This window comes from Callospermophilus lateralis, chromosome 14, assembly GCF_048772815.1.
Source record: "Callospermophilus lateralis isolate mCalLat2 chromosome 14, mCalLat2.hap1, whole genome shotgun sequence".
In the NCBI taxonomy this organism is placed as follows: domain Eukaryota; kingdom Metazoa; phylum Chordata; class Mammalia; order Rodentia; family Sciuridae; genus Callospermophilus; species Callospermophilus lateralis.
The window spans coordinates 35927350-35935782 of record NC_135318.1 but is presented as its reverse complement, the minus strand read 5'-3'; the positions used below and the strand labels follow the sequence as shown (position 1 = coordinate 35935782).

At 39.9% G+C, this 8433-nt stretch overlaps 1 protein-coding gene across 2 annotated transcripts in view; it reads left to right on the top strand.

Moving 5' to 3' along the window:
- Positions 1–5002: 5002 nt before the first annotated feature.
- Positions 5003–8433, top strand: part of Srbd1 (S1 RNA binding domain 1) — a 220167-nt gene continuing 216736 nt past the window's right edge. Inside the window, exon 1 of one of the 2 annotated variants that reach the window (XM_076832900.2) lies at positions 5003–5056. The gene's annotated coding sequence lies outside the window, so the exon portion shown is untranslated. The remainder of the gene's footprint in view (positions 5057–8433) is intronic. The other variant, XM_076832899.2, reaches the window with a different exon arrangement.

Sequence of the window (8433 nt, the reverse complement as noted above, 5' to 3'; positions counted from 1 at the left end):
GATTAGTCTACTGTCTTATTGAGTATTTTTCAAGCATTACTAGCCACTGAGTAGGTAAATGGAGAGAATGGAGGTGGGTTGGGGATAAAAAATGCACAAGACTTAGTTTCTAGATCTAAGTATCTTACACTTAGTGGGTGAAACAGTTGCATCTATGTTAAGAATTTTTGCTTCTGTGGAATTTCAATTAGTTCAAAGCCAATAAAGAAAATGGCCTTGCTATGTTTCAGGTGGTTAGACAGTACTTTATTTAGTGTATTTAGAGATTCAACTGTTTCTGAATGTCTCAAGGATTCAAAGTATTGCAGGGGCCACCATAGTTGAAAAAGAAAGATCTTTGCTTCACATTGATGGTATATGGATATCTTTAGAAGTACTGGCTTTGGAGTAAAGCATATCACTGGTTCTGAATCCTACATCTGCAATTTAGTACTGATGTGACTTTATATGAATTATTTAACTTCTCCATTGCTAATTTTCCTCATTTATAAAAAGGGGGAGATAGCAAGAGCTCCTTTAGCTGATATGTGAATTAATTGCATAAATACATGTAAAAGCATTAAGTTAGTGTCTGACACATGGCAGGTAATTAATAAGGGTAAATTATTACTTTTTTTGTGTGTGTATATGTGTGGTGCTGGGGATTAAACCCAGGGCCTTGTGCATTTGAGGCACTCTACCAACTGAGCTATATCCCCAGCCAAGATTAAATTATTACTATCATTATTATTATTATTATGTTCTCCCTGGAGAGACCAAACACATAGAAAGAATTTGAAAATATTGACAATAGCATACAAATGATAATTTACTAAAAAGTATCATATAAAGAGCTGTATTTTTTTTTTTTTTTTGGTCCTGGGAATTGAACTTAGGGGCAATCAACCACTGAGCCACATCCCCAGCCCTATTTCGTATTTTATTTAGAGACAGGGTCTCACTGAGTCGCTTAGCGCCTAGCTGTTGTTGAGGCTGGCTTTGAACTGAAGAGTCTCCTGTCTCAGCCTCCCAAACTGCTGGGTAGGTGAGTGCCACTGCGTCTGGCTAAGAGCTGTATGTTTTAAAGCAATAAAATAAATAATCCCCAAGCAAATCCAAAGCATGTTTTAATTGCTCCCTGATTGCATAATTTCAGGGGGTGTCCAGATTACTCCACCTCTGTGTCTGAATCCATGAATTTCTTGGAATTCAGCACTTGAGATCCAAAGGTAAATAATAAATTGGGCAAGGTTCTAGACAGAAAAGGCAGTTTTAGTGGTAGGGCCTGGTTTATACTTAACTGATTACAAATATCCTGTGACAGCTCTTAGTGGGAGTGGCTGTCTTGTAAAATTCCAAGGGAAATGTTCTCTGGACAGTTTTACTTGTCTTTGGATTAAGACACCAGCTACATATTTTAATTTTAGAGGATTCTGACCTAAGATTTATTTTTCCCAGATGTTTGATGCCTAAAATCCTACCAGACTTTTCACTTTAGCTTAGTAATCTTTTCTTTCCCAGGTAAAAGGCAAATATCCTTGATGTGGGTCAAGGTCCAACATACGATGGTCAATCCCTACTTTCTTCCTGGATATGTAGTGTGGCTACTACCTGCTTAACTCTAGAGTAGTCTCTAGAGTATTACTTGGGTCTTTGTCTTTTGTGGCTATATCTATTTTCTAGTCTTGTTTGTAAATTCTCCAGGGCAGAAACTATGTCAAAAGACTGTAGATCTGGGCACAGTGGCACACACCTACAATCCTAGCTGAAGCAGGAGGATCCCAAGTTTGAGGCTACTCTCAGCAACTTACCCAAACCCTGTCTCAAAATTAAAAAAATAAAATGGTCTGGGAATGCAGCTCAGTGACAGTGAACTTGCCTAGCATGTCAAGGTCCTGGGTTGAATCTCCAGTACTAGAAGAAAGGAAGATAGGAAAGAAGGAAGAAAGAAGCTTTGTAGTATATTGATTCACCTTGACCCTTAATACACTTACCTTAAATTTGTCTAGCAGAATGCATTATCAAAAGGAGGTAACTAGTGAATAATTGTGGTTGATTTTTATGATGTGGTTTATTTTCCTATAACCCTGGACTGTAACATGTTCCCTAGTATTCATTCAGGACTATAAATTATAAAATACACAAACTATGATTGTAGCAGACATTTATAGACTTTCTGAAACCAGACGCAAAAAGCAACATAAGAATGGAAATTAAGAAAGAAAAAAATCCCTAAGCAACCTTAGAAAATGATCTTTAGTGGCCAATGATTTCAGATATAGAAGATTAGATTTACCAAGTTTAAAAAGAGCCCTGCTTTTATTCCCATCACAAAATGTATCCAGTAAAATGTATGCTTGCTTTGGATGAATTATTAGCAAGGCCCACTCCTGGGTCATTTCAGTACTTTTGCTAGGCTCTTCCATACTCAGAGTCCAGGAGATGAGTGAGTAGCAGTGGGAAGCTGCTCTTTAGAACCTTGTAAAACAAATCCATGGGGTTTTGACTTTAGCAGTAAAGTCTAATCTAGATAGAAGGCTCATTTCTCTAATTTAACAATTTAATTAGTTTCTGTGGACTTGGTTTAGAAACCTGGTAAAAACCATGAAACTAAAGACAAGTCATTTTACATATATACTGAGCACTGATTGTATGATGTGTACAACAGTAAACAGAAAGAATTGATTGGGGGTGAGCTCGGTGACACAGGCCTGCAATTCCAGCTGCTCAGGAGCCTGAGGCAGGAGGATCGTGAGTTCAAATCCAGCCTCAGCAAAAGTGAGGTGCTAAGCAATTCAGTGACACCTTGTCTCTAATTCAAAAAGGGCTGGGGATGTGAATCAGGAGTTGAGTGGCCCTGAGTTCAATCCCTGGTATCTGCCCCACCCTCCAAAAAAAAAAAAAAAAAAAAGAAAGAAAGAATTGATGGGAAGCAATTTTTCTTTTTTGTGGTACTTACACTGATATCTCCGGTTAGTTCTGCTTCCTCACATGTTGAAGTATAACATTAGAAAAGCATTCTGAGGCAAGCATATAAAATAGAGTTCATTTAAAAAGTGGTAACATAGACTTCTACTGGGAGGGAGAAGGGGGCCATACCTGGTATCCTGGTATCCCCAGAAGTGAGGGCGGTCTGCTTTTTTATATGTCCTAGGATTCCTTTGTTCTTCTATGCTCTTCCCCTTATCTCTCTCCTTCCTGCATATGTGACTAGGCCCCAGAAATGCTGGGTGGGATGCCCAAAAGGTGGGAAACAGGTGGGCTGGAGGGCCCAGGGCCAATTAATTAACAATTTCCTGTCTGCTCTGGAGTTGCTTCATTAACAATTTTTAAAAAAATATTTATTTTTAAGTGGTAGTTGTCAATACCTTTTTTTTTTTTTTTTATGTGGTGCTGAGATTCAAACCCAGGGCCTTGCACACGCTAGGTGAGTGCTCTACAGCTGAACCACAACCCCAGCCCCACATAATTAACAATTCTTTAGGATGGGCTGCACAGGCCAGGCTTTGGGGACATTAACATTTCAATCTCCCAGGTGTAGTTTCAGATTTCCTGGACTCAAATAGGACTCCATTTTCTCCATCAGACCTGATTTACTTACCTACACTAACTACCTATCTTTAAACCTGGCTTTAACGCTTGCTCAGTAAGTAATCTACTGCTAAGCTGCATCCTCAGCCCTTTTTATTTTCAAAGAGGGGGTCTGGCTAAATTGCCCAGGTTGGCCTTCAATTTGAGATGCTCCTGCATCAGCCCCCCTAGTAGCTGGGGTTAGAGTGGGAAGCAATTCTTCAGTGGAAAAAAAAAAAAGGTGGGGTTCAGGGCATGGAAGCAGCATTAATATATTTATACCTCATTGATTAAAAAGCAGGTGCTACTTTTGTATTGTGGCAAGGGCAATGGAAATGCTGAATCTAGAATAAGACCCACCTAGGATATTGGGTTACCAGGAATTAAGTCACAGCACTTTCCAAATAATCTGAAAATGAAATAGGGTAGGGTTTTTCTATTCTTGCCCAAAAAGTACAGGGTCTGCCATTTGCAGACCCTAAAGTAAATTGATTCATTCCAGCATTTACTCCTAGTTTGCTGGGTATCTGAACAGGTAAAGGACTGGTGGAAGGTGAAGGCAGTTGAAACAGCTCCAAAAACATAAGGCAGGCCAGGTGCAGGGGCAGCCCCCTGTCATCCCAGCCGCTCAGGAGGCTGAGGCAGAGGGATCTCAAATTCAAAGCCAACTTTAGCAACTCCGTGAGGCCCTAAGCAACTTACCCAGACCCTGTCTCAAAATAAAACATGAAAAGGGCTGGGGATGTGGCCCTGTGATGAAGAGCCCCTAGGTTCTGTCCTTGGTACCAAAGGAGGTGTGTGTGTGTGTGGGCAATTTGCACAAAGCCCGGGCAGACTTAGATTTGATACTTCTACTACGAAGTTCCTGAGAGAACCCAGTTTTCAAATCGGTATACTTGGCAGTGCATCCAGCTACTTGAATGACCAAAGTAAGTTAGTGATGAGTCCAGGGTTTAATTTTTCCATTAAGGTAGCTGAAGAAGGACTTTAGTTAGAGGCGACAAGATTTGGATCTATCTTAAAGACTAGAGCAAAATCCATATTTCAGGCCTTAGGAAATAAAGATGTGAAATTAACGGCGCTTTAAACAAAAAAAAAAAAATAAAGCTAAAATGTTTTTTATTTTTTCACGGTAAATGAATAATGCAAATGAAAAGAACCGTCCTTGATTGGACTTAACATAGGATAGATGAAAATAAAGCGGGTCAAAGAAAGAGCATTCGTAGCACCCTGACCCCACGCCCGACGGATCCAGGGAAACGCAGCCCACCTGACTCGCAGCCCAGGAGCCAGGATCACCTCCACACTCCTTCAGGATCCTAGCTCCGGCCCCGCCTTCATCCTGTTTGGCTCCGCCCCATTTCGTCTGCGCCGCGACTTGGCTCGGCGTTTTTACCTTCGTCCGGGAAAACTGAGGCGGGACTTCCTGCATTTGAAAAACTTCCGGCGGGAACCGGAAGATATCGTAGCACAGAATCCCCGGTCTTCCGACACGCTGGGCAGGAAGGTGAGCTGTGCGTCCTCCTCAGCGGCAGTTCTTTGGGCTCCCAAGAGCCGGCGTCCGGGCTCCGGCATTTTCGAGGCCACTTAAAAAGTTCCAAGCGCCCATTTGGGAACTAACACTCCCCCCTATTTTTTTTTTTTAAAGTGAGAGGTTTCATTACATTTTACTGTATCTCATAACCTATACCCGGAGAATCTCCTAGCTGCTGCGTGTCACCTGGCGCGTCTTCTAATTGCAGCTCAGAGGGGCAAACATGGGAAAGCCCGGGCAGACTTAGATTGTTTTATACCTCGAAGATGAGGGAGGAAGCAGCCTTTCACTATCAGATCGTGGCCCTGTCTGCATCAGTTGCATTTTCAGCAGTGTGCTGGGCATCTAGGAGGCGCTTGAATAACTTAGGGAAGATGAACGGGAACTCCAGGCAACTTTCCTGGAGCCTCCCACATTACAGCATGTCATTAATGTAATTTTTATGAGATGGGAAACAAGGCTAGTCTTGCTGTTTGGGGCGCTGGTTTCTAGTCCTTTGCCATGTATTTTTTTGAGTAACCCATTTCACCATCTCTAGCGTCAAGATTCTCATTGATTTAAAAAAAAAAAATGGCAGTACGGCAGGGCTGTCTGATCCCAGAGGCATTTTCTAACTCGAATTTTGTTTTTATGACTTGGGTATTTGTGTTAACATTTGAAGCCCTTCTGTTGGTTTCCTCTGGGGAACTTCTTTAGGTGCCTTTTAAGAAGGTATTCCTCCTCAATCTCCTTGAATTTTAGTGTTTTCCCCCATATTTAAGATTCATGTATAGGTCCTTTTGCCCCTTGTTTCCACTTTTCACTTGCCCTAGTTTAGTGCCTCCTCCCTTAGTAACATCACAGCAACCTACTAATTATTGGTTTGGAATATGTTCTTGTGCCCATAGAGATAACTTGGAAGAGGGAAAATCCTAGATCGCTGAAAAATGGAAATGTTCTCAATGTGCCTTTTCAAGACAGCAGTGAATGCCAAATATTGCATTGCCTAATAGGGATAGAAAGTAAATTCATATTTCTCTTTAGAGCCTATATTTGTATATATTCTTACGTTTATTTAATCAATAGTTATAGAGAAATCAGTAAGTGCTAGGCTCAGTGTGATATGAAAGTAAGACAAATGTTTCCTTCCTTCATGTTCTTCACTATATTAATAAAATAGTAAAACGAAAAATAATTTTAGATTATGTTATATATTGCTGTATAAAAGAAATAAATAGGGCTTTAAAAAATACAGTGTAACTGAGAAGCTCATAGTATGCCTAAGGTGATGAGAGGATCCACACATTTGATGAGCAGAAAAAGTGGAGTGACCCTGAGTTGGGAAAGAATTATGCTTGTTAGAGGGAATGAAAGAATGTGACTGGAGTTTAGGAGCTACAACAAATGGTAAATATGATTAGGAAGGGAAGCAGGGGTCAAATCTGCAGGGCATTATAGAAAACCATGGTAAAAAATATGATTGGATTCTGAATGAAGGATGAGATATGAAGTCATTAAGTGTTTTTTAAAGCATTTTCAAATCATGTCTTAGGATGATATGTGAAGAATAGGTTGTAAGGACAAGAACATGGAAGCCGGGAGGGTGGTTGGGGAGAGTGCCATAGTGCAGGTGAGAGATGTGATACTACAGTTTGACTGTATCCCCCCAGAGTTCACATGTTGAACACTTAATTTGCAATTCATATATTGGTAGAATTTGGAGGTAGGGTCTTTGGGAGGTAATTTGGGTTAGATGAGATTATGAGGCTGGTGCCCTCATGATGGGATCAGAGGCATTATAAAAGAGGGAGGGAAATCTGAATTGGAAAGCTCTCTTTTTCTGGAAAGCTCTTTCTCTAGTGTGTAATGCCTTCTGCCAGGATATGACTCAGGAAGAAGGCTGAGGGCTGGGGTTGTGGCTCAGTGGTGGAACTCTTTCCTAGAAACTGTAAGGCACTGGGTTTGATCCTCAGTACTGCATAAAATAAATAAATAAAATAAAGATATTGTGTCCATCTACAACTTAAAAAAAAAAAAAAAGGTCGACTTCACAACCACTAGTCTGTAGTTATTCTGAAATAACAACAGGAAACAGACTCAAGGACCAAATATCCACTGAAGATTGTAGAGATATATTTTGGAGGAAAAATTTATGTGACTTACTAATAAACGTGATATAAGAGATGGAAGACAAAAAAATTTTCACAGGGTTTTGGCTTAACAAATGATGGATATGTTCATTGTCTTGATTGTGGTGATGTGTATATATATGTCAAAATTTACCAGATTTGAACCTTTTAAAAGTATTCAGTGTACTGAATGTCATTTGCACCTTAGTGAAGCTGTAAGAAAAATTCCAAGTTGTGGCTCAGCAAATAGATGGATTCTGATGGGAAGGACTCCAGTAGAAATGTGTTTTAGGGCAGGGAATGGTTATCAAGCTTTCTGTTCTGTTTTTTGTTTTTTTTTTTTTTTAAGTTTTAGTTAACTATGAGACATCTAAATAGTTTCAGAGGCAGGAATTTTATTATGTAAATCAGAATCTTAAAGGCAAGGTTTGGGATGGAGGAATTAGGATTGTCTAGTAGGTGATATAGGTACAGTAATGTGCTGAATAACAGTAATGTTGGTGATAGATGCCAGTGATGGATGCATATATGCTTGAAGGTGATCCAAGAAGATTGTATCACTTGATGATGTCATAGCTGTAGTTTGTGAAAGTACACTATGATGTTTGCATGATAATAAAATTCCCTAATGATGCATTTCTCAGACTGTGTCCCTATTGTTAAGTGACACTGGACTGAACTGAAAACATGGAAATGGATGGGTGTACCTGAAATCCTAGTAACTTGGGAGGCTGAGGCAGGAGGATTGCAAGTTCGAGGCTAACCTCAACAACTTAATGAGATGGTGTCTCAAAAAACAAACAAAAAAAGGACTGGGAATGTAGCTCAGTGGTAAAGCACCCCTGGGTTCAATCTCCAGTACCAAAACCCCAAAACAACAAAACAAAACAATTGAAGAAAAAACCCCAAACATGGAAATGGGTGCCATAATAATTTTTATGATATTAAGAGGACATGATAGGAATAGAAGTGGAGAAATAGGCCCTTTAAGGACATTGGTCTTTAAACTGGAGCAAACACACCTCTGGGAGTATAACTGGCATGAATAATTTGTAATAAATGATTTCTAGGTCTTAGCTTCTGTATATAATACTTTCTAAAATAGATCTGCTTGTAATTGGCCTCTGTGTTCATACAGATTCTCCTTTTCTATCTCCCTTTTAACAGTCATATTTTTTCCCACCAATGAAAAGAAATGTTTCCATTTTACCCACCTTTCTATGTGCATTGTGTCTAGGGTAT